The 25,542-nt window shown below is 43.3% G+C and overlaps 1 protein-coding gene across 1 annotated transcript in view; it reads right to left on the bottom strand.

Annotated features, from left to right (window-relative positions):
* The window catches only part of LOC126195562 (neuropeptide FF receptor 2-like), a 410,293-nt gene extending 403,789 nt beyond the window's left edge, over window positions 1-6,504 (bottom strand). Inside the window, exon 1 of the mRNA XM_049934185.1 lies at window positions 6,407-6,504. The gene's annotated coding sequence lies outside the window, so the exon portion shown is untranslated. The remainder of the gene's footprint in view (window positions 1-6,406) is intronic.
* Between the last annotated feature and the right edge of the window lie 19,038 nt (window positions 6,505-25,542).

The raw sequence follows: 25,542 nt of genomic DNA, 5'->3' as shown, positions 1-25,542 counted from the left end.
GATTTTGTAATAATGATGATTAAAGAGGGGGCTGTTGCGTCAGATACGGGGAGTGAGCACAGCTGCATATCTCCATATAAGCAGCTAGCCCAGTTGAATTTGTACTCTTCATCGATATGTGCAAATATTGTGATTTTTCTGCTTGTATTTATGAGTCCACGGGGTTTTAGTACTATGTATGTTGATGCAAACGATCTCTTCATGTTCTTACTTGGATGGTTAGGCTTAAGAAGTATGTTGTAGTATAGTCTGATTATTGTACTCCTGTTTTATGTACAGCACTCATAATGGCCACGCATTGATTGAAATCTATTAGAAATGAAATTGCTACTTCAAAGATCAATGCTAAAGCTTCTTTTGTCATTAATAAGTAAAAACGTTCCTCTTAACAAGAGTCCGCAATCAAGCAGTTTGTGAGATAACTGCGAGTCTGGGACTACAATCCTTCACCGATATCAATGCGAAATATTGTCCTAGTTAGTACAAATGTGTTTGATGTGAAAGCTTTTCGACCGTCACCATGTAACTGGACTCAAACTTCACCCACTTCACCTACTACCTACCTTAAAAAGAAACACAGTACTTCTTCAGCAAATGGCAATTTATTGTACAATAGAAGAAGAGACTTTTATAGCTAGAGAATAGTGTATCTAGCAACATGTATTTTCGGACGGTACTTCAGTCTAATGGCTGATTTTCGAATCACATCAAGAAATGCGAACTAAATAGCGCCAAAGCAGTTTCCGCTATTGTTTTACATTCTTTGTTGCTATCTGACATGAGGTAGTGTTTTGTGCAGTGGCATTAAGTTATGCATTAAATATTATCTTAGTGCCGCTGCTTCACTTGGGTTTGCATTGTAAATATAACAAAAATAATTTTCTAAATATGTGCTATGCCTGCTAAAAAAATTAATGTATTAAAGAGACGTCTTTTCTATGCAATTCTGACAAAGCCGATTTGGCCTGGTAAATATTAAATAGCTTTCCTTGATTTAGTCACGAATTGCAACACCTTATAAACTTTTCACGCTAATGAGGGTTTTTCAAATCCTACCTTTTAAGGTCTCGTAGTGATATTTCCTTGCGAACTTTGATCCCTTAACACAATCTTTATTTCCGACAGAGAAGCGAAATACCACTTTTCATAGATGTCGCTTTAAAATGCTTTAGTAGTTCTTTAATAACAACCTATTTACGAAAGAAATTGCCCTAGTGTTTCACCCCTCACGGGCTGAATTTCAGAAAACGCTAAAACTTTTTTTTTTTAATTTTTTTGCCGAGAAACCAAATACCGATTTTCGTAGTACCAGCTTGAAAATTGCCTTAACAGTGTCATATTTTCAATTAAAGTTACGTCCCCTATTTCATCTCCTTGGAAGTGAAATTTTGAAAAATCCCTGCTGTGTAAACTCAACATCCTCTCCAAATGCCAAGCTTCTATCCTTAGCTGTTTGAGCTAGGCGATGTTGAATCAGCGAATCAGTCTAGACATTTTCTTTTACATATACAGATCAAAGTTATTTGGAATATACAGTTAATGTCATAATTACAGATTGCCGTGGGAAGTAAAATTACCTATTATTTTAAAACCAGTTGTACAACATGTACGGTTACGCTATACTTCGTCGGTCGTGCGCAGTCGTTTACCTTGAAACAGAAGATCTTTTACCATGGAACATGTCATGTTCGCAAATTGTCTGTATTTCGTTATTTTACATACAATTTTACCTGCCCTAAAAATAAAAATTATATTAGCTCCCAAAAGTTTCAGTTTCAAAATTTATCCAATTTCTTAAAAGTCTGACAAAACTTCCGCTCCATTTGATTTCACTTACTAGTCATTACTGCGCCGTAGAGTAACAATTTAACAGAAAGACGACTGAATCCAATACTGACAAGATTTTCTCGGTTACGACACTACTGAATTTCAGTAGAATATTTGCTTTTAGGTGCATAACTATGTCGCACCTTGATACATGTTTTAACATTTGGAAAAACCTTAATTTTCTGGACTAATTTGCGTCATTTCACAAGAAGACTGCACACATAAAAAGTGAATGCCGTCATTTCAAAATAGAATAAGAAAATACTCGAGGGCTTAATGAAAAGTAATGAGTCCGAATTTTTACCGTGAAAACTCAAAGTTTTTTTAAATAAAACAAACTTTATTAACCTTCTACATCTTTATTCTTCATGCCTACTTATTTGCAGCCCTCTACCGCTAGAGAGCACCGAATTGTTGCCTGTAAGATGGCGGTGTTAACGTGACTATGCCGATGCGGCATCGTGTGCTATAATCAGTTTTCAGATTCAAAGATCGCACTCTCTTTCAGCATGACAACACCATGCCACATACGAGCACTGCGACAACTGCGATAAACCGAAGCTTGTAATTGATCATCCTTCATACGGTCTGGACTCGGCCCCACAAAATTTTTATCTGTTACCAAAACTTAAAGGACACCTTCGAAGACTTCACTTTGACAGTGATGAAGCGGTGTGAGCAGAGGTGAGGTTGCGGCTCCGTTAACAAAGTCAAACATTCTACAGTGACGGCGTCAACGAATTGGTCACTCTTTGCGAGAAATGTGTTCGTCACCAGGGTGACAATGTGTAGAATTAAGATACAGAACAGTAATAACGTTTTTTTTTTATTTTAAAAGCTTTAAAATTTTACCATAAGAAGATCGGAGACATTACTTTTCAGCACCCCCTAGTATTAAATTTCTGTCACACGTCTGGCTGGAAAGGAATGTCTGAAGTGTTCAGCGGTATTACACTCTCCCCTACACATGATGTGTTACATATTAGTTTCATAAATGTCTATTTCGCTATCATTTATGATACGCGCTGTATATGGAGCGAAAGTAGACCTCAAGCTAGGCTGCAGATCGGTCTATTAGCTCAATCTTTAATTTGTACTCACATTTGTTGCCTTCGCTACCTCTCAAATAGATCGTCACATCACAATGTAAGCTAAACCCCAGACAGTGCAAAACAGAAAACAGCCTGTCATCGCAAGAAGTATTTCGAGAGAGAGGGCACGTATCACAGTCTAACCAGAGAATCTCCAGAATATGTAATTCCACTGGGCATAAAACTATTCAAAGTAAATATTACATTAATGTAATATGTAGCCGACTGTAAGAGACTTTTCCTAAGTTAAAAAAAAATTCAAGGCCCTTGGGTGGATAGGCCAATTGTGAATACATGTATTTTAAAGAATCTGCGAAATCACAGTGATGATAAAGAAAAAGAAGGCAGAATAAGGCTTTTCTCAAATTATTTAACAATATTAGTTACAACAAAAAGTGTCTTATATGTAGAGTGAAAGTAATTTTCGCGCTACATTATAGTGGTACATTATTTTATATTCACATTAATGTCTTACCCAACTTTCAAAGAAATCGTCGCTTTCCAGTTTAAGATAGACTTCGGACAAAGTTTCAGATTGGTCTGCACAGCAGTTAATGTTTCTAGAGGGGACAGTGCCACACTCGAATAATAGAGTTGCCCAAAGGTAAAATTCCATTGGGTGTAAGAAGTAGAACTACGCAAGCAAATGTTGTGCTATGTGAAACGTACCTGACTAAGTGATCTTTCAGTAACAAAAATTTCTTTATAAAGCTGTCAGAAAAATAAAATACTGCAGCCTTCCAAATTCTGAACACGATGAATTCGAAAGTAACTTGGGTTGAAGAGAGCATATTGATTACATGCAGTTTAAAGAAGCTGCCTAATGCGCAGTGCTAATTTCAACAATAAAATAGTAAAAAATAAAATATTAAAAAATCAGGACAAATTTTACATTTAGAGAATACTTCCGACATTTTTTGCCATTACATGTAGCTGAGATTATTTTCATGTGATAGAAAGGAGCTGGAAACGTAACTAAGGGAGTAGAACAGAAACGAAAATTTCTAGACGGAACATCTGTCAAACTTCAACCATTGACTTGCGTGAAAATGTAATTTCTTCGGGAATAATAAGCAAAACTACGCAAAGTGAATATTGTTCACGAATATAATACGAAGTTGACTGTAAAACACCTCAGCGACGTAGCAAAGAAAACGTTTTTTGAAGGAGCAATAAAACTAAATTACAAAGTATTGCTGCCTTTTGAAGTCCGTACATTCTGCATTATAATGTAGCTGGGTTTGAAGAGAGAGTAATGATTAAATATAGTTCAAAGAAGATTCCCAATGGACAGTGATGAATTCAGTAAAAAATAATTGTAATAAATAAAAAACAAATAATCAGGATAGAGTGGATATTAAGGGAACACTTCCGACGTTCTGTAGTAGCAAATTTAGTCGAGATTAATTTTTATCGGGTATACACCAGCTGTTGCACAGCCATAGGTGCAGAAGAGGAGTCGAGGAAACACCACCAAATTCTAATACTTTCCCAAACCCATAGTTTCATTTGGTATAATAGGTAAAACTACACAATAGAAAAAAGTTTACAAATGTAATACGTAGCTGACTGTAAAGGACCATATAGCAAAAAAATGGTTCAAATGGCTCTGAGCACTATGGGACTTAACATCTATGGTCCATATAGCAAAAGAATGTATTGTTTCAGAGGAGAGATTAAAAAAGTAGCAAAATATTAATGCCTTTCAATTCCGTACACGCTGTATCAGAATGTAGCTAAGGTGGAGGAGACAGTAGTCATTAAAGAAGATGCCCAGTGACAGTGATTTCAGTAACGAAATTATAGCAATAAATGAAAATAATGAAAAATCACTAGAGAACTGATAATCAGGGAATATTTCCGATGTTCCATTGCAGTAAATACAATCGAAGTTATGTTTCATCTGTTAAGTACGAGATGTCAGTATAAGTCACGCATCAACAGAGGAGAACAGGACTGTAAATTTCGAGGGTGACGCTATCACACTCCAAACTCAGAGTTGCCCTAAGCTACAATTTCATTGGATATATTAACTAAAAGCACGCGATGTAAATATTGTTCAGGAATGTAGTACATGGCTGTCTGTAAATGAACTATTCAACGTAAGAAAAGGGAATATTTTTAAAGTAGCCACAAAAAATGTTACGATATCTTGCTGTCTTTCAAATTCCGCATATGATGCATCAGAACGTAGCTGCGGTAGATGTAGTGATTACAGACGGGGTGATTTAGCTGCCTCCACCGATGTCGTTTTATGCAAACCGCAATGCTATATCTGGCTTTCATAAACTAAGTCCGAGATTTTCCTATTCTCTGGCTCGCTGCGCGTGGAGTATTAGCCCTACAGAAAAAATTGAACTGGAGCATTTTATAGGAAATTTAATGTTATTAAATTTTCAACTGGGAAATGTTTTTACCTGAGGCGTATCATTTTCGAGTTAGTCAAAAAAAATGCACAAAACTGAATTTCAAAAGCACCCGTCCTCCCACACTCAGCTCCCACAAGTCAATTTCTAGTATGTTGTTCATGGAAGTCCCGTGGCCACTGAAAAATTTGCGACTGCACTAATTATTCCCCGCTTTCGACATTTTTTGGATTTCATTTATTGGCGTCATTACGCCACAGACTTAGTGAAGAATTTACAAATTGTAGAAGTGACGTTGGTGTGAATTTCACCTAACAGTTTTGTGAGTTTTAACAGCATAAAATAAACAAATACATCGTATTTGTCAGGCCTGACTACGAAACTACTGTGCTTGTATGGGTCGAATTGTCAGTGTATTTAGTTTTATAGTAACGTTTACAAAAGTACTTTTTATTTCGTTACTCTTGTGAGTACATTAAAATTATTAATGTTAACGAAATAGCCGACTACGCTGGTGGCGTAATACCCCAGTTAGTAGAGGCTGTTGGGAAATTTTTGTGTAGTGGTAGGTGAGAGTGCGACGCACAACACAGTAGAAAACCTGACTGGTGAAGGATGAGTGTGGGGGGGGGGGAGGGGTGGAGGTGCGTTTGGAACGTCACTTTTGTACGTTTTTCTTTAACAATTCGAAAACCATGGCTTCCACCAAAAAGGTACCGGCTACAATATTTAACTATATTAAATTTACTATAAAGAAGTCCTGTTCATTTTTGCCGCAGGATTAATAATTCGCAAGTAGCTAACGAGAGAATATTAGATTTTGCGCAAACTTTACAAACGCTAGATACAACACTGCGCGTTTCATAAAACGACGTCAATGGGGAAGCTGAATCAGTGGTATATTTGAAAGATACTACCAAGAGTACAGTGGTAATTTTAAAAAATAGTCAAAAACAACTGTATAGTGCTTATTTTCGGAACATTTTCGACCTTCTGTGCCAGTGAAAGTAATCTAGTTTAATGATCACGCGGTAAATACGAGCCGGCAACCGTAATCGTATCTCTATGGTTGTAAATGGCTAAAAATGACCTAATACAAATGCAAGTGTTAGGAGGACTTACGAGAGCGGGTGAGACAGCCGCTGTCAGCCGCGGCGGTTCCGGAGCGTCCGCGCGCGCCGGGCGGCGTCGTGCGCTGGCGGTGTCGGCGGCCCGCTGCCCGCGGCCCCTGTTGCCCTTGGTGGTGCTGGTGGTGATGGGAGCGAGGCGTCGCGACGCTGACTGCCCGCCGCTAGCGCGCCGTTCCTCTGCGGGGACTGGCGTCTCGGCCGCGGTGCGCATGCGCCGCGCGCCGCCAGCCGCCACCGGATGCGTGGTCCACTCCAGCCCGGCCGCAGCCGCCAGCGTCCAGTGGCCGGTTCGTGCAGACTGCCAGCTTCCTTTTATTTTCTGCTTTGTTTGTCTCCGACATCCGGTGAAGAGTCATTCAGTCCGGCCGGGCTGCGTTTAGCTGGCACTTCTCAATTATTCCAACTACAACGCGCCGTATGCGAGCCTGTAAGAGAGCTCGAATCCGTGATAGTCTCTGGCGACGAACTATTGGGAAACACAGCCTTCCTCTCCATGTCTTCTCTTGTTCCGTTTTTACATGACTGAACGCCCCTTCTGCAGGGTGAACTCGAAATCTGCCGACAAAATTTCGGAGTGTGTTGTAAAAGTTTTCCATCAGGGGCGATCAAAAAGAAGTCCTTACAGTCCAGAATCCTATGCAAGTCAGGCTGACGATACCCGTTTGGTAAATCACCGTGTCCTGCTGCCTGAAGAAGCCCATAAATAAGAGAGTTGCCCAGAAAGCAATACACCTAATTTTTTTCTCTGGCGAAAACAATGCTACTGAGACGCCCGCAAAATCGCGCAGGGTTAACAAATGACTCTGAGCACTATGGCACGTAACATCTGAGGTCATCAATTCCCTAGAACTTACAACTACTTAAACCTAACTAACCTAAGGACATTACACATATCCATGCCCGAGGCAGGATTCGAACCTGCGACCGTAGGAGTCGCGCGGTTCCGGACTGACGCGCCTGGAACTGCACGGCCACCGCGCCGCCGGCTGCAGGGCTAACAAGTAATTAGGATTGTGGAAAGCGCCAAGGGAGTTTCGGTGGGTTTCATTTCATAATTGTAACTTATTATCGTTTAGTTCATAATTGTAACTTATTATCGTTTAGTTCACAAATACAGTTTTAAAAGAATTAAATTTACTTCGCGGCTGAAGGCCTCGAAACAGATGCCTTATAATAAGTTCAATTTGGAAAGACGTGACACACAGTTAAATTTACGAATAATATAAATCGTATACGCATATGAGATCAGCATGCGGAGCGGCTGAAGGCCGCCGGATTAAATCTTCAAAATTCCAAATATACTATGATGATTACTGAAGGCAGAAGGCCACAGTGTTTTAAGATGCTCACAGGGCAGATGGCCCACAAGGTGCACAGAAGAGGACGAACAAACGCAATAAGATGGCTGAAGGCCGCAAAGTTAAATTCTGCAAATTAAGGAAACAAATATATTGCAACAATCGGTGAAACAATAAATTACGTTTAAAAATTTCCTTTTTGCAACACCAACGGTGGAAGGCCCACAATAACTTGTAAAATCTTCCAGAGGAAATTACAATAATCTTTCAAGACCAGAAGGCGATAATGTTTGGACTTGAAGGAATCTCTGAGAACATGTTTGCAGGGCTGAAGGCCCATAACTAACCTTGCCAAATTAAAAATATAAAATACAGTTAATTATACAATAGCATTAACACTTCCAAAAGGTTAATTAAGAGAACGTCACTCAGAAGTCTCCAGTGGATCGGTCTGCCCTCGTTCTCTTACGCGAGGCAGGTGGTGAGTCCAACTACACTTAATTCGTGCGAACCAAACCAAGGGACAGTCACTGACCGACCGACCAACCGCTTGCTTGCCACGACAGAGTACACGAGAATTGAAGCCCCCCCCCCCCCCCCAAAAAAAAAAAAATACAAGTATCACTATCCCCAAACATATGCGTATGTGAACTGACCTGCCAAAATTACACACCATGTTGGGCAGCAACAGCAGGTGAGGTAAAGACACTGCCTAAAAACTACATTAGCGGCCAGGGCAAGTAACCAGAACACTAACGGCCACAAGGCAGAAAATTCCGCTGGGGCACATGACTATGGATAAATAACTTTGGTGAATTCCACCTGACGGATGCTATCTCGAACACTTCACTCGTTGTTGCAATGCTCAAAACCACTCAACCTTCACGTCCCGGGACGGTTAACCACGAAGCTCGTAGCTATCTGACAGCTCCACACAGGTCCCGACACTGAACAGGGACCACCATCGGACCCAGCCGACTGCACCGCACGGAGATAACATCCACGGCCGGCCGGAGTGGCCGTGCGATTCTAGGCGCTACAGTCTGGAGCCGAGCGACCGCTACGGTCGCAGGTTCGAATCCTGCCTCGGGCATGGTGTGTGTGATGTCCTTAGGTTAGTTAGGTTTAATTAGTTCTAAGTTCTAGGCGACTGATGACCTCAGACGTTAAGTCGCATAGTGCTTAGAGCCATTTGAACCATTTTTGAAGATAACATCCCTGCTCCGCAGCAACCGACCAACTCCTCTCAGAATGCCGACAACATCTAAAATAGTCGTCAGCGGAAATCACCAACTACACACACAACCTGACGAACACTTGCACGAAGACCTGAACGATAGCCAACAGTAACTAAGGACACACGAAGACAAATCGGGAGTCGATGCGCGCACACACACACACACACACACACACAGCCGACCCATGAACGATCGGCGAGCCAAAACGCGTCGTCCGATTGGACGAACGACCGACCATTCATCAAGACCGTGGCCCAGCTCAAGTGATGCGTGGCGGCAATGGTCGGCGAGCCATGTCAACGCAGAGCTCACTAATGCTCCATCCGACTGCACTAGTGCCGCATTGCAACTCCCCGACTGGCAGGTCCGGACTGCACTCCAGACGCATTCCAACTGACTGACACACCCGAATTCGCGACTCTAACTCCCGACCCTGACTGGTTTACGACAGACAACGACCGGGAAGTAATAGTATTCGAGCAAAGATAGAACGAGAGTGGAAATATCGATGCGCGCTGCTAACGCAGCTCACGGTCAGGCAAAGCAGCAACTCAGGGACAGTAGTAATTTAAATTAACGTAGTGAGGTGGAAGTACGTTAAAAACAGGGTGAAAAACAGATGATGGCAGGAACACGAGCCATGCACGGCTCAACTACCAATGCGAAACGTTACTTAAGTGTTATTTTAAGTCTCCCGAGTGAGCGCGCCATGTTTCATTCACTTTCGACAGATAGCGAAGTTGCAGGACAGTTTCAAAATGGCATCTGTAGGTGATGTACGTTACAAGCAACGTGCCGGAATTGCATTTCTCACTGCAGAGAAAGAAATTGTAGGGAATATTCACAAACGCTTGTGCAAAGTCTATCGAGCATCTGCTGTCGTACTGTCGACAGAAGTACAGTTAGTCGCTTGGCACGGAGAGTGAGGTCATCAGAAGACGGTTGGGCGGAGCTCCACGATTTGCAGCAGTCGTGGAGTGCTTCCACGGTTGTCACATCTGACAGCCCTGAGCCCCCTCGGACTTCCACTTGTTTGAAGCATTAAAGGATGCCATTCGTGGAAGACATATTGAGGACGTTGAGGAGGTGACTCACATAGTGAAGCACTGGCTCCGCCACCAGGATGAGGGTTCATACCGACAGGGTATACACGCCCTAGGTAGGCCATAGAGTGGGTTGGAGATTACCCGGAAAAATAGGATGTATAGATAAAACACCATTCCTTCGTGTGTGTAATTCTGATTATGTCCAATAAAGAATTGTTGAAGAAAAAATGTGGTGCATTACTTTCTGTGCAGCCCTCGTACCTGCAGCACATCCTCGTCCGACTGGAACGTCGATGCTTCAAGTCCTTTTTTAAGGACCGGAAGGCATAATAATCGCACGGGGAAAGACGAGGACTAAACGCGCGGATGCTCGAGTGTTTCCAGAATGAGATGGCGTAACGTCTGCGTCACGTCATTTGACACCGGCGTCTACATCTACATCTATATCTACATCTACATGGATACTCTGCAGATCACATTTAAGTGCCTGGCAGAGGGTTCATCGAACCACCTTCACAATTGTCTATTATTCCAATTTCGTATATCGCGCGGAAAGAATGAACACCTGTATCTTTCCGTACGAACTCTGATTTCCCTTATTTTATCGTGGTGATCTTACCTCCCTATGTAGGTAGGTGTCAACAAAATATTTTCGCATTCGGAAGAGAAAGTTGGTGGTTGCAATTTCGTGATAAGATCCCGTCGTAACGAAAAACGCCTTTCCTTTAATGATTCCCAGCCCACATCCTGTATCATTTCTGTGACACTCTTTCCCATATTTCGCGATAATACAAAACGTGCTGCCTTTCTTTGAACTTTTTCGATGTACTCCGTCAGTCCTGTCTTGTAAGGATCCCACACCGCGCAGCAGTATTCGAAAAGAGGACGGACAAGCGTAGTGTAGGTAGTCTCCTTAGTAGGTCTGTTACATGTTCCTTCCAGTTTAAGTTGTTCGTAATTGTAATACCTAGGTATTTAGTCGAATTTACGGCTTTTAGATTAGACTGATTTATCGTGTAACCTGAGTTTAACGAGTTCCTTTTAGCACTCATGTGGATGACCTCACACTTTTCGATATTTAGAGTCAACTGCCACTTTTCGCACCATTCAGATATCTTTTCTAAATCATTTTGCAGTTTCTTTTGATCTTCTGATGACTTGTTAATCGATAACCGACAGCGTCATCTGCAAACAACCGAACACGGCTGCTCAGATTGTCTCCCAAATCGTATATATAGATAAGGAACAGCAAAGGGCCTATAACACTATCTTGTGGAGCGACAGAAATCACTTCTGTTTTACTCGATGACTTTTCGTCAAGTACTATTAACTGGACCTCTCTGACAGGAAATCACAAATCCAGTCACATAACAGAGACGATATTCCTTAAGTATGCAATTTCACTACGAGCCGCTTGTGTGGTACAGTGTCAAAACCCTTCGGGAAATCCAGAAATACGGAATCGATCTGAAATCCCTTGTCAATAGCACTCAACAGTTCATGTGAATAAAGAGCTACTTGTGGTTCACAAGAACGATGTTTTCTAAACCCATGTTTACAGTGTGTCAGTAGACCGTTTTCTTCGAGGTAATTCATAATGTTCGAACACAAGATATGTTCCAAAATCCTGCTGCATATCGACGTTAATGCCTGTAATGTATTAGATTGCTCCTACTACCTTTCTCGAATATTGGTGTGACCTGTGCAACTTTCCAGTCTTTAGGTACGTGTCGAATCGCAACCGGCACACCGTTCCAGAACAGTGGGTTTCGACAGACATGCTGTCAGGTACACATTATGCATTCTCCGGTGGATGTCTATCGGTGTTTGTCCTTCAGCAGCCATGAACGTTGGTCGTTTCCGAATTTACCTCACGCACGTCGGAGAGACACCAGTCCCTTGCCTACATGTCAGTGCTTGGATACCCGCATCGGATATGCGCTACGATGTACGAGGGGCGTTCAGAAAGTAAGCTCCGATCGGTCGCGAAATGGAAACGACTATGAAAATCCGATAAAGCTTTGCACAGATGTGTTGGGTAGTGTCTCTAGTATAACCCCAGTTAGCATCACGTCGCTCTTCTCATTTCTGAGCTCGCAGTGAGTGCGTAAAGATGTCTAGAAAATAGTGTCTGCCGCCAAGTACGAGGGCCTGGTGAGAAATTTCGCCCGAAGCTATGCAGCTAACATTACGTAACTGTCGTGCTGTTTCTTCTTCAAGACAATTCTCAGCCGCATTCTGCAGGGGCAATGAAGATGCTCCTGCATCGTTTTCAAATGGAAATGTGAGATTACCCACAATACAGTCCGCAATTGTCTCCCCCTGAGTTTCATCTCTGGTCACATGAATCGCTGTCTTTGAAGACAACATTTTGACACAGACAACGAGGTGTAGGCCAGCGTGGAGAATTGGCGGAAAGCACTGGCGGCTGCCTTCTATGATGAGGCTATTGAAAAGTTGGTACAACGCTATGACAAAAGTCTAAGTCAGAACGGCGACTACGTAGAGAAGTAGCTGAAAGGTGTAGCTAATTGTTACAAGTAAAACATTTCTGATGTTCACTGTGGTTTCAATTTGGCAATCAATCGGAGCTTACTTTCTGAACAGGCCTCGTATATACGCTGTCGCAACGCCCTGACTCGGTAACCTTTTAGTCTCCCCTTATATTTTGGTAGAAGGGACGCTTGGTGTCTCCAGTCGTTCGATAGAGAGTAACAGTGTATTTGTGGTTTTTCCGGTTTGACACCCGAATTACCTTTCTTTCAGTGAAAATACCTGGGCTGTGTAACCAACTAACACAAGATACCGTTCCTCTTGCCGTCTATGAAGGAGGGACGCAAGATTGTCCTGTCGACAATGAGAGCGTTACAGACGGAGCTCAGGTTCGGTTTTTTTTATTTTTTTGGATGGGGAAGGAAACCGGCCGTGCCCTTTCAAAGAAACCTTCCTGGCCTTTGACTGGACCCATTTAGTGAAATCAGAGAAAAGCTAAATCTGGACAGCCGGAGCGAATGTGCACCGTCGGCCTCCCGAATGTGAGTGCAGTGTGCTAACAACAGCCACACCGTGCTTCGTGTGGGCGCCTCTGTACAGACACAAAAGTACTGTGACACCGAGACATGCGATGGTGTGCTGAAAAGTAATGCATCCGAATATTTTATGTGAAAACTTTCAAAGCTTTTTAACCAATACAAACGTTGTTAACATTCTATACCTTTCGTCTTCATGTCTACATACTTATTTCTCTAAACACTCAAACTGGCAACACATTTTTCCCAACGAGAGTTCAGTAACCTGGAATGTTTGATTTTGTTGACGGTGCCACAGCCTCGCCTCTGCACCGCTTCATCGCTGACAAAGTGAAATTCTCGAAGGAGTTCTTTAAGTTTTTGGAAACAGCTGGAAAACGGATGGGACGAAGACGGCACTGTATGGAGGATGGCTGATGACAGTGAATCCAAGGCGTCGGATTGTTGCAGATCAGATTTCGCAGCGCTCGTGTGTGGTCTGCCGTTGTCGTGTTGAAAGAGAGGGTACTTTATGTCGGCGTAGTGTTCGCATTCGTAACTGAAGTACTGCACGCAGGTTTTTGCACAAAGAGACAGGAACGTTAGACACCGTCATGTTACACGCTACAATTCCGAGCTCTCTACAGGAGAGGGCCGCAAATATGTAGACATGAAGAATAAATATGAAGAATTTAAAAAAAATTAAAAGGTTTAAGAGTTCGGTGGCATTACTTTTCATCACGCCCTCGTTGCAATGTGGAATAAAAATAACAAACTTCATGATTCGCTGTGAAATTTACCTATTACTGATGACAGTAATATATCTAGTTCATACCGAAACAGTTTATTTAGAGAAACATTTAACGGTAACTGCAAGCCACGTGCACACCAAAAATCAGTTTTGCTGAAATTTATTTCGAGCTTCTTCTTCTTCCTTGCCTATTCCCGTTTCACTACGGGATCGCCCTTGTATGGGTTTTGGCAATGCTAGTAACAGCTGGTGGCCGGATCCTCTTCCTAACGCCACCACTCCCCCCGCCCTCCCTGACATACTTGCAACTAGAGTAAACGTTACATTCATGTATGAGAGAGCCTGTGTGTTTACGTAGCGTGTATATGAGGCGAGACGTGGGTACCAGCCCGGTATTTAACTAGCTGTATGTGGGAAATCAACAAAGAACCGCATCCAGGCTGGCCGGCTCACTCGTCTCCATTGTTAATTCGTGAACTCGTGAGGCAGATTCGACCTGGGCCTGATTTGCATCCCGGAATACCGGAGGCGGCGCGTTAATGCTAGCTTCTATCCGGGCGGGTCAACATAGCAAAGGTACATAAAACGAGTAATTGTTATCCACGCATTATTTCGTTCGACTTCATTATTGGCAGTCTAATTTACCAACTACTGACAACAGCAGGATATCTAGTTCATATGGAAACAGTTCATCTAAAAAGATTTCTGTAATTTACGCTATCTTCAAACGATGTGCGCGTCAAAATTCAATATGCTAAAACCTGTTTTATTTCTCGATTGATACAGCTTATTTAAAATAGTCCTCACTCTTTTCTTCTAAAAACCATTTTAGTTTTCCTGAAAACCTTATATTTCTAAATTGATTTGCACTGAATATTTTCTTGTTCTAGAAAGTTCCAGTATCAAAATATAATTCTGTCAGAACTGCAGTGTTACAGTTCAGTAGCCTTGATTTTTCTGTTTCTGCAAAATATATACTTACTCTAAAATAACGGGTGGATTGTAAATTATTCAGTTTAGAAAATTTCACTTCCTGGGAAATACTTGACAAAGTTTGGGATACCTGTGACCATTAAAACTGCTCTCTCATATGCGTTACCTATAATTTTTGTATTTTCCAACTATGCAGCTTTTGGTTAAACAAACTTACTTCTCTACTTTTGTAACTTTTTATCCTCTATACTTTCTGTGTTTTATCTTTGTAATTTCTCTAATACCCTCGTCTGTACATATGCCTTGCTTACATATATTGAGTTGGACGGCTTAATCACTGCCGTTGATGAACTTCTTGAAACTTCTGTTAAATGGTGTAGCTTACCGATCCGTGTTAAAATACTGAGGCTCCTTTATTTTACGGAGCTGATCACCGAAATGGAACTTACTGCCAACATATATGTGGAGAGACTGCGTTTTATCGACAGAACGCTTACGACATGCTACAGTTCTAGTAAAGAGGCTGCCTAAACTACTCTTGTCCGCTCTCTTTTGGAGTATTGCTTTGCGGTTTGGGGTCCTTATCAGATAGGATTGACGGAGGACATCGAAAAAGTCCAAACAACCTCAGTTCGTTTTGTATTATCGCCAAATAGGGGAAAGAGTTCCAGGGATATAATATTCGAGTTGAGGTGGCAATCATTAAAAGAAAGGCGTTTACCTTTGAGGGGAGATTTTTTCACTAAATTTCGGTCACTAACTTTCTCCCCTGAATGTGAAAATATTTTGCTGATGCCAGCGCACATAGAAAGAAATGATCATTAATTAGAGAAATCAAGCTCGTACAGAAATATTTAAGCATTAGAGTGTGAAACGCTAAATAAGTTCAATGAACCCTCTGCCAGGCAGTTAAGTCTGAATTTCAGAGTGGTCATGTAGATGTATATGATGTAGATTTAGATGAAGAGCTCGAAAAGCAATGTCTGCTGTGCTGCGCGCATTATTTCACAACTCTTCACCAAATCTATAATCGCTAGAGGACAGTTAAAGAAGAAACTGCGGTAGAGTTAAGAGGTAAAAATCATACTGATATTGCTACAATGTGGTTGCCGTCTACAGCACCAACACTTTATCCATTAATATAACTATGGTTGTACTGTTATTTGCTGTTCATAAACGTATGTTTTTTTTTTTTCACTGTCTGTAGTAACGATCAAATTTTAATCGAGCTTTATGTAATCATGTTACTGATTCTTGCTTAGGTATAACAGATACGAATTATTGAGGAAGGAAAAGTTGTTGGGAAATCTCTCTCTGTATGAAGATGATCCGAAAGAACAGATACCATCAGTGACCATGCAGCGCTCTAGAATGAAATGATATTAAAGACCTTACGCTGTCGACAGGCGTTGATATACGTCAACGGGAACAGTTGAAAATGTGTGTCACCTCCGGGAATCGAATCCGGGATCTCCTGCTTACATTGCTGTTGTCTCTGACATGTCCGAAAGAACAGATACCATCTTCATATAGTTAAGGCTAACCAGCCACTGACCTCCTTCTTCTGTGCGGATGCACACGCATTGCCCGAACTTTTACGGGACTCGGTAAGATTGTCTGCCACGAGTAATGAGTGTAGTGGGCAGGGACACTACGAATGCAGTGTGTGGACATTAAGTTGGGAATGTGAGTTTCACGGGAAGCGTGCAAGGGATGAATCCCTACAGTCGCACTATCCTCTGACTCGGTGGCTCAAATGGATAGAGTGTCTGCCATGTAAGCAGGAGATCCCGGCCTCGACTCCCGGTCGGGGCACACATTTTCAACTGTCCCCGTTGATGTATATCAATGACTATCGATAGCGTAAGTAGGCTATTCAGTGAGGTGACAAAGTCAGGGGAAAGCGATATGCCGATATACAGATGGCGATAGTATCGCGTATACAAGGTGTAACATAACAGTGCATTCGAGCTGTCATTTGTTCTATGTGGTCAATGTGGAAAGATTTCCTACGCCATTATGCCCGCACGACAGAATTACCAGACTTTGAACGCGGAATGGCAAATGGAGCTAGACGCATGTGATATTCCATTTTGGCCCTTCAGTCCGGAACCGCGCGACTGCTACGGTCGCAGGTTCGAATCCTGCCTCGGGCATGGATGTGTGTGATGTCCTTAGGTTCGTTAGGTTTAAGTAGTTCTAAGTTCTAGGGGACTGATGACCTCAGATGTTAAGTCCCATAGTGCTCAGACCCATTTTAACCATCCATTCCATTTGGGAAATCGTTGCATACTTTAATATTCCGAGATCCACAGTGTCAAGAGTGTTGAAAATACCAAATTTCAGGCGTTAGCTCCTACCATGGTCAACGTAGTTGCCGACGGCCTTCACTTAATGACCGATGGCAGTGGCGCAGCATCAAGTTACCAGTGCTGACAGACAAACGGCATTGCGTGAGATAACGTGGGTCGTACGATGAACATATCCGCAAGGGCAGTGCGGCGACATTTGGCGTTAATGGGATATGGAAGCAGAGGATAGGTGCGAGTGGCTTTGCTGACTGAAGCTGTGAAGTTACAAAAATGGGCGCTGCGCTGCGCCGCGCCAGCGCGCTATATGCATCTCAATTTCCGCCTAGCGTAACAGTACGATATGGACTGCTGCGCCTTTCCAGTGCTCGTGACCACATCAGTTGGACCCCATACTACCGGTAAACTGTGGCCTGGTCAGATGAGTCCCGATTTCAATTGGTAAGAGCTCATGGTAGTGTTCGAATGTGGCTTAGACCCGACGAAGCCATGGACCCAAGTTATCATCAAGGCATTTCGAAATCTGGTGATGGCTCCATAATTGTATCCACATGGAAAGGATTGATAATTGATTGGAAATAGTATTGTTCGGCTATCTGCAGACCATCTGCATCCATTCATAGACTTCATGTTCACAAGCAACGTGGAATTTTTATGGAAGACATTGCGGCCTGCCACTGAGCCAGAGTTGTTCGAATTGGTTTTGAAAGCACTCTAGAAAATACGAGCGAAGGATTTGACCACCCACATCGCACGATATGAACCCATCGAATATTTATGGGACATGATCGAGAGGTCAGTTCGTGCACAGAATCCTGCACCGGCAACACTTTTGCGAATATGGACGTCTACAGAGGCAGCACGGCTCAGTATTTCTGCAGGGGGCATCCAACGACTTATTGAACCTCTGCTATAGCGAGCTGCTGCACTACGCAGAGAAAAAGGTGTTCAGATTAGATATTAGGAGGTATCTCGTGACGTTTGTCACCTCAGTGTAGGAGGTACATAACTCGCCAAAGTGAAAGCGTAGCAGTGACTGGAGAGCGTAGAATTTAGACTGTCAACAGCTTGGCGTGGAAGCAGAGCTAAATGCCTTGCAGTTTTACTAGAAATAAGTCACGGATGTGCTGTGTGAAGTGTTTGTGCAGCGCACTATGGTTTCGGGTGGAGAAGGGTGAATTACACAACAGCAACTATATGATGAAGCACACTTGAGCAACACTGGCCAACGCCATCATCGCCTCATCTCAGTGCATCGTCACGGCCAGACAGTGCCCTGTTTCATTAGATATATGAAACAAGAAAAAGCGGAATCAGTATTCCGTTTGCTGTTTCCTTAATACATTTGTGGAATGTAATCCTCGAGTGTTCCAGAACTGTTATCGACCTTGGTCACCTAACCTGTACTAGGACCCTGTTCCTAATCCCAAACATTTTATTAACTGAGCCGTAGCCTGTCACTCCACTGGCCTCAGTAACTACGTGTACAGCCGATATCGATCCTGTTCGTATGTCAGGACTAGGGTCGCTGGTCGACGAGTTTGTTGTTGTGTTTGGAGAGCTATGGTACCGGCAGTTAGAGCGAGGCCACGTGGCTCGCGTTTTGCTTTTTGGCGTACTCCTGCTGCCCGGGCGTGGAGCTTGTGAAGCCACAACTTGTTGAGTTAGTCGCTGCGAAAGTTTTCCGGCTCGATTAAGTAGTGATAGCGGCGAGTTGCGGCAAGGGCAGCTGACACCGAGTGCAACCTGGTCAGCAAGCACCGGGCCAGCTCTGGAGGCTTAAACATTACGGCACCTGTAGAACACCTACACGGATTGGAGTCAATAACAACCCTGCTTGGAATCGTGAAGGTCACGGCTCTTTCGCACCAGAGTGGATTTAAGTGTTGCTCTTTTATTGGTACTTGTTATCGCAGCCCACATCTGTGTTAATGTTGAATTAGACTCGCCATGTTCATTACGCCTCTAAATGATTGTGTGGACGGTCACCGGCCAGTGGCCGGCCGCTGTGGCCAAGCGGTTCTAGGCGCTTCAGTCCGGTACCGCACTGCTTCTACGGTCGCAGGTTCGAATCCTGCCTCGGGCATGGATGTGTGTAATGTCCTTACTTTAGTTAGGTTTAAGTGGTTCTTAGTCTAGAGGACTGATGACCTCAGATGTTGAGTCCCACAGTGCTCCGAGCCATTTGAACCAGCAAGTGTAACTGATTTTAATCTGTTTGTTCCAGATCATATTCATTGCAAGTGTACGAATACTCTCTGTTCAATATTGAGTTGATGTAATTGGGACTGTAATATAGTCTGTGTCAAAGGCAATGCACTGTTAAAGGAGAGTGTGCCATGGTTTTTGGGTTTGCAAGTGATTGTCGCTCGTGTTGTCAATTTCCATGTAAAATTAAGGAGCGTCAAACTCGTAACTTGTATGTGTAGTTTTATGTTTAGCCACTTCCGCAATAATTTAATATTTCCTAAATATTAGATATTGTCGTTCGTATCCTTATTTAGGAAACTTATTGTTTCTTTCTGTTGCATGTTGAGAGAGGACTTCTGGCAACGAGCGTCGCCTTCCTATATCCTTGGCCTGGAGCAGAGACCTTTTTTTCCTCTTCCGGGACACTTCCTTCGTCGCGCGACGTCTAGGTTTGTCAGCAGCCAGGCGCCTCTATCAGCTGTCTCGTGTTAGCTCAGTTTAAGTAAATCTGATCGTTTTTGTACGTTCGACGGCGGAGTGTTACCCAATTAATTTTGAAATCCTTTGTGTATTCAAATATTGAGAGCTCAGCAAGCACACAAGCCTCAAGCTGTATTCAGCAAGTCCAAAGTTCCTTGTGACAATATTTGCCCTTTAACAACATTTTTTTAAATCTCCCAGGCTCTATTTTGCCAGTTCTGGAGCGTGTTAAGTTTTAAACGCCTTTACTTATGAGTATGAGCAGTTGAGATCTTTTACCCACAGTCATTAGCTGACTCCATTCATTGTTAAATGTGCGTGGTTGCTGCCAGTTTGCTGAGATAACTTGTTGGTGTAATTTGTCACCTTTCTTATATTTTGAGGGACTGTATATTTATTTATGGGCCATTATTAACATTTTTTCTGACACTTACAAACTGGGACTCACGATTGAATTATATGCGTTGCCAGATTTTCTTGAATCTTCGGGGATTGAGTATTTTATTGCTTAAGGGACTTTATTAAGGTTTATAAATTGTTAAGGGCTTTCCAACAGCCACAATCAGCGGTGTAACGTGTTATCCTCTCTGTATTTTGGGTAACTTCTGTTTGTTTCAAGTTTTATTCCTGCTTTGAATTGTTAGTACTTTTAGTGGCAGTCATTTGTAATTCATATTATTGGTAAGATCCACTTCGTTGAACCACCTTGCAGACACACCTAGTTGGTAAGACTTCTTACTTGTATTTGGGAACTTTATGTACATGCCAGGTTTTAAGCCCCATTATTATTGGCATTAATTGTTAAACTTTTTATTTATGAATTGATCCTGTTCAAGTCCATTAGACTGTAGTGAGCTTTGTTATTCATTTTTTCACAAGGTTTCTAATTTGTAATCATAATAATTGTGGCTAAGCAAGAAAGTGTATTCGATGAAGTAACAAATGACGAAATATATGGGTCCACGTTCCACGTGTTTGTCCTTAAAATTATCCCAACCCTTCTTGTAAGGTATCAGTGATGAATCTAACTATGAAAGGCTGTTTGGTATTGTTAATAATAGTAATTTCGAGGCCTGTTCAGACAGAGTTTAGTTTTTAAAAGGTGGATCACTGGCAGCGGAAATTAGTCATACGAAACAATTATTTCGATCAAGAACAGTAATAAATTTTAATAGTCTGTTCTGTAACTGCCGGCCGGAGTGGCCGAGCGGTTCTAGTTGCTACAGTCTGGAACCGCGCGGCCACCACGGTCGCAGGTTCGAATCCTGCCTCGGACATGGATGTGTGTGATGTCCTTAGGTTAGTTAGGTTTAAGTAGTTCTAAGTTTTAAGGGACTGGTGACCTCAGAAGTTAAGTCCCATAGTGTTCAGAGCCAGTTCTGCAACTAATTAAGATTTTTTTGTATTTGTTTCATCGTCTTTGCTTATTCCTCAGTTTATTATTTACAAAATATCTAAACCGACCGTTTAGTTTAGTCACCTTGATGTGACCACTTGTGAAAAGCCTTAATAACCGCATTTTCCAGCGGCGACCGCTGCGAGACGCGCAGTAAGAGTGTCCTTGAGGTTCTGGAAGGTACCTACAGAATGTGGATCCATGCGGCTCCAGTGCAGTGGCCAGCTGCCCCACGTTTCTCTGTTGAGGATGCGTTGACAGTACTGAACGATCGAGGGTATCACACAGATTCTCTATTGGGGTGATAACAGTGGAGTCTTGTGACCAGGGGAGTACAGCAAAATTAACCAGGTGCTCTTCGAACCACGAACGTACACTCATACTGGGCGACTCGTTGCATTGTCCTGCTGGTAGATGCTAACGTGCTGAGGAAAAACAAACTGCATACAGGGATGGATATCGTACCCAAGAATAATTCATATTTGCGTTGATCCGTTGTGCCTTCAATATGACGAGACCATCTAAGAACGCCACGTAAACATTCCACAGGCGGTAACGCTCTCTCCTCTAACTTGGACCCCTTTTCTTTCAGACTTTCCACACGGCGTGTTCAACCGCTATCTGTGCGATGGAGCATAAAACGTGATTCATATGAAAGAGCTACCTGTCGCCAGTCAGTTCACGTTCAGTAGCTGCGGTACTGGTGTGCAAATTAAGGCCTTCGTTGCCGATGAACGGTAATCGGCAAGTGCCTGCTGCAGAGGCCAATATGCAGCAACGTTCGATGAACGGTCGCTGAGAATACTCTGTTGATTGCCCCTTGGTTCATGCGGGCGGTCACTTGCTCAACAGTTGCACGTCTGTTCGCCTGTAGACATCCCCACAGCCACGGTCTGCCCCTGTCCTCTACAGCCCATGTTGTACCACACTTGGCTCGGCGCCAGATTTGGATAGCACCGTATTGCCATGATCGGTATACTTTAAACACCACAGCATGCTTTCAGCTAATAAGTTTGGCCATTTCGGAAACGCTCGGCCCGAACGCCAGTGATCATGCTGTTTTCTACGTCAGACAAAAAGCTCCGTTTCCGCATTACGACGACGCCTGTTTTGTTTCCCGCACCCTCCGAACACGCTTCATACACCCTCCACTGCTAGTGATACGACCTGGCGTCTGTGAGTGATTATTCCACGTTGACGTCGAACATAGGTGGTGATCACATTAATATGACTGGACCGTGAACCCTGTTATAGGCAGATACACTGAAGACCCAAAGAAACTGGTACAGCTGCCTAATGCCGTATAGGATCCCTGCGAGCGCGGAAAAGTGCCGCAACACGACATGGCATGGCATGGACTCGACTAATGTATGAAGCAATACTGGAGGGAACTGCCACCATGAATCCTGCAGCGCTGTTCATAAATCCGTAAGAGTACGAGGGGATGGCGATGACTTCTGAACAGCACGTTGCAAGGCACCCCAGGTATGCTCAATAAGGCTCATATCTGGGGAATTTGGTGGCCGGCGGAAGTGTTTAAACGCAGAAGATTGTTCCTGGAGCCACTCTGTAGCAATTGTGCACGTGTGGGGTGTCGTATTGTCCTGATGGAATTGCCCAAGTCCGTCGGAATGCACAATGGACATGACTGGATGCAGGCGATCAGACAGAATGCTTATATACGTGTCACCTCACAGAGTCGTATTTAGAGGTATCAGGAGTCCCATGTCACTGCAACTGCACACGCCCCACACGATTACGGAGCCTCCAGCAGCTTGAACAGTCCCCTGCTGACATGCAGGATCCATGGATTCATGAGATTGTCTTCATACTCATACACGTCTATCCGCTCGATACAATTTGAAACGAGACTCGTCTGACCAGGCAGCATGTTCCCAGTCATCAGCAGTCGAATGTTGGTGTTGACGGGCCCAGGCGAGGCGTAAGGCTTTGTGTCGTACAGTCATCTTGGGTACACGAGTGGGCCTTCGGCTCCGAAAGCCGATATCGATGTTGGTCGTGATCCGTCCGTCGGATGGGGAAGTTCAGCTAGGAAGCCCTCTTGGTGTTCTTTGAATGTAGGAGCTATGTGCTGGCACCGGTTTCACGCTCTCTCTTGTCTCATCATACAACACAAACATCACAGTACACTAAACAAGCAACCATTACACTCATCTACCTTCTCCATGTACACGTGCAACACGACTCTCACATACTACAAGGCAAGAGGCCAATACGTCCGGAGGAACAACGCCCTTTCCGAAAAGCAGCTGAACCCACCTAGTGACAATTACATTTCTTACTAATTAACTAATGATGGTCGAAGTAGATAGGATATAAAATGTAGACTGGCAATGGCAAGGAAAGCGTTTCTGAAGAAGAGAGCCTTTAACAGAGAGCTCGGTGTTTTATCTCTTACATTCGTGTAGATGCGCAAACAACTGTCTCGTGTGGCAAGTTTCAAAATTTTAATGGCTCCCCGCTCCATCGGTTGAAAGCAAGCTGGTTGTATGTGGTTTCGTAAATATAACTGCCCCACGGGGTGTGGCGGAACCGGTTTATTCCGTGACTTTAATTACTTATAAATGATTTTTCAGTTAGATGAAAGAATATATAAAACCAATTACCTATTGTCAGCGTAATAATTCGTTTGATCTCAAAAATGATTATCCCGGCTAATATTTGTCACTCTGCTAAAGAAATCTCCACTTGACGTTGAGTAGAAATGTTGTCTGTAAAGTCATGTGAGGGGCACTAAATTGCATATCCTCTATCAGATTTTACAGAACTGTTACTTAAGATGGAAGCACTTTTCTCTAGCAAAAGGAACATTTAGTCATAACATACTACCCGCGTACAACACTGACGTATGTCTCCTATTAAAACATTTCATGTAAATCGTCCGAAATAGTTAGGCTTCATACAACAGCAAATAAGAAACTGATATTACGTAACGTGCTGTGAGCATTATATTTAAAGATTCAATCTGAGTTGAATTCTGTCTTTTAAAGTAGATTCGGGGCCACCGGTGGACATTTACTTCAATTCATTTATATCTAACAACATTTATATTTGTTAAAAGTCTCGTTTCAAAACTGACGCGGAGATATTTTTGCTAAGATGGTGGCAGACAGACGATAGTCAATTTGTCTATTGTTATTCTCGATTCCTTTTATATCAAGTTGATATATTTAGATAAAAGTCTTTAAGCCTTTTGTTCTCTATTCTTTAGCATTTAAAATTATTCTCAATGAAAAATGTTTCATATTTTTTATACCAGCTACTAGTAAACTCGGCTGTAAGTTACTAGCACTAATGACTGCACTCCTAATAGCGGAGCTGAAAATTAACACTTAAAACATTAATTGAAATAAATACAAATCCACATCTAGACTGTAGTAACCAAAACCAACCGCGGGAACGCCTTGGGCTGCGGATCGGAGCCGCCAGGCGGGGAAGCCACGCACCACCGGGTAAACACAAGGACGAGTCGGACGACAGAACAACGACAACCGACAACAACTAACAATGACCGACACAACAAGGAAGAGATAAACAACGGAGACTTGTAGAAACCACAACACCAAACACCAACAGTAAATCCACTCGGAACCAGAGCCAGGCAAATGTCAACAACGAGCAACGACCAGAACGCAGTACCGCCGAGATAGAGACACAATCCAGAGCGAGTACCAGACTGACTGGACTAGGGTTTTTTTTTCTTTATTGTTATTTTAAACACCTTGTACAAAGGTGGGCTGTCAGCAGCATAGTACGCTGCTCTTCAGCTGCGAGTGGTACCATATATATAACACAAAGGAGGTACAGACAATACAATAGAAATGGCGAGCAAAAACGGTAGACACGAAAAACAACATACACGAAGCCGTTCACGCTGGACAAGAGAAAATAAAACACTAAAACCTGTTGACACGGCGCCCAAAACACGGACGACTGCGACGGCACAGGTGAACGGTGGTGGCGTGACGGCGAAAGAACACTAAACACAAACACGAAGGCACACACACGAGACACTGATGGCGATGATCTCCGGCGCGCGAATGTCCACAGAGCGTGTACGAGTCCAGGGACAAGCCAAGAGAGGAGGATGGGGGGTGGGAGAGGGAGAGGGGAGAGCAGAGATTCCAAGGGCAGGGGAGGTAGGGGGGAAGGAAGGAAGGGAGGAAGGGGGAGGGGAAGCCCAGGGGAAGGGTGTGGAGGAAGGGGGATGGGGGAAAAGGAGAGAGGAGGGAGGGGAGGGGAGGGGAGGATCAAAGTTGATAGGAGGGGTAGATGGAGGGGAGGAGGGCATCATCAAGGAGGGGGAGCTGGTGGAAGCCACCTTGGGAGAGGGTAAGGAGGGTGGAGAGATGGAGACTCGGTGGGACATGGGAATACAGGCGCGGCAGTGGGCGGGGGTGGGAGAGGATAGGTGAGACAAGCGGGTGAGGAGGATCGAGTTTACGGGAGGTGTAGAGG

The sequence above is a fragment of the Schistocerca nitens genome, chromosome 7 (assembly GCF_023898315.1).
Source record: "Schistocerca nitens isolate TAMUIC-IGC-003100 chromosome 7, iqSchNite1.1, whole genome shotgun sequence".
NCBI classification, from domain to species: Eukaryota; Metazoa; Arthropoda; class Insecta; order Orthoptera; family Acrididae; genus Schistocerca; species Schistocerca nitens.
Note: the sequence above shows the minus strand (reverse complement) of the source record. Positions and strands in the feature narration are given on the sequence as shown.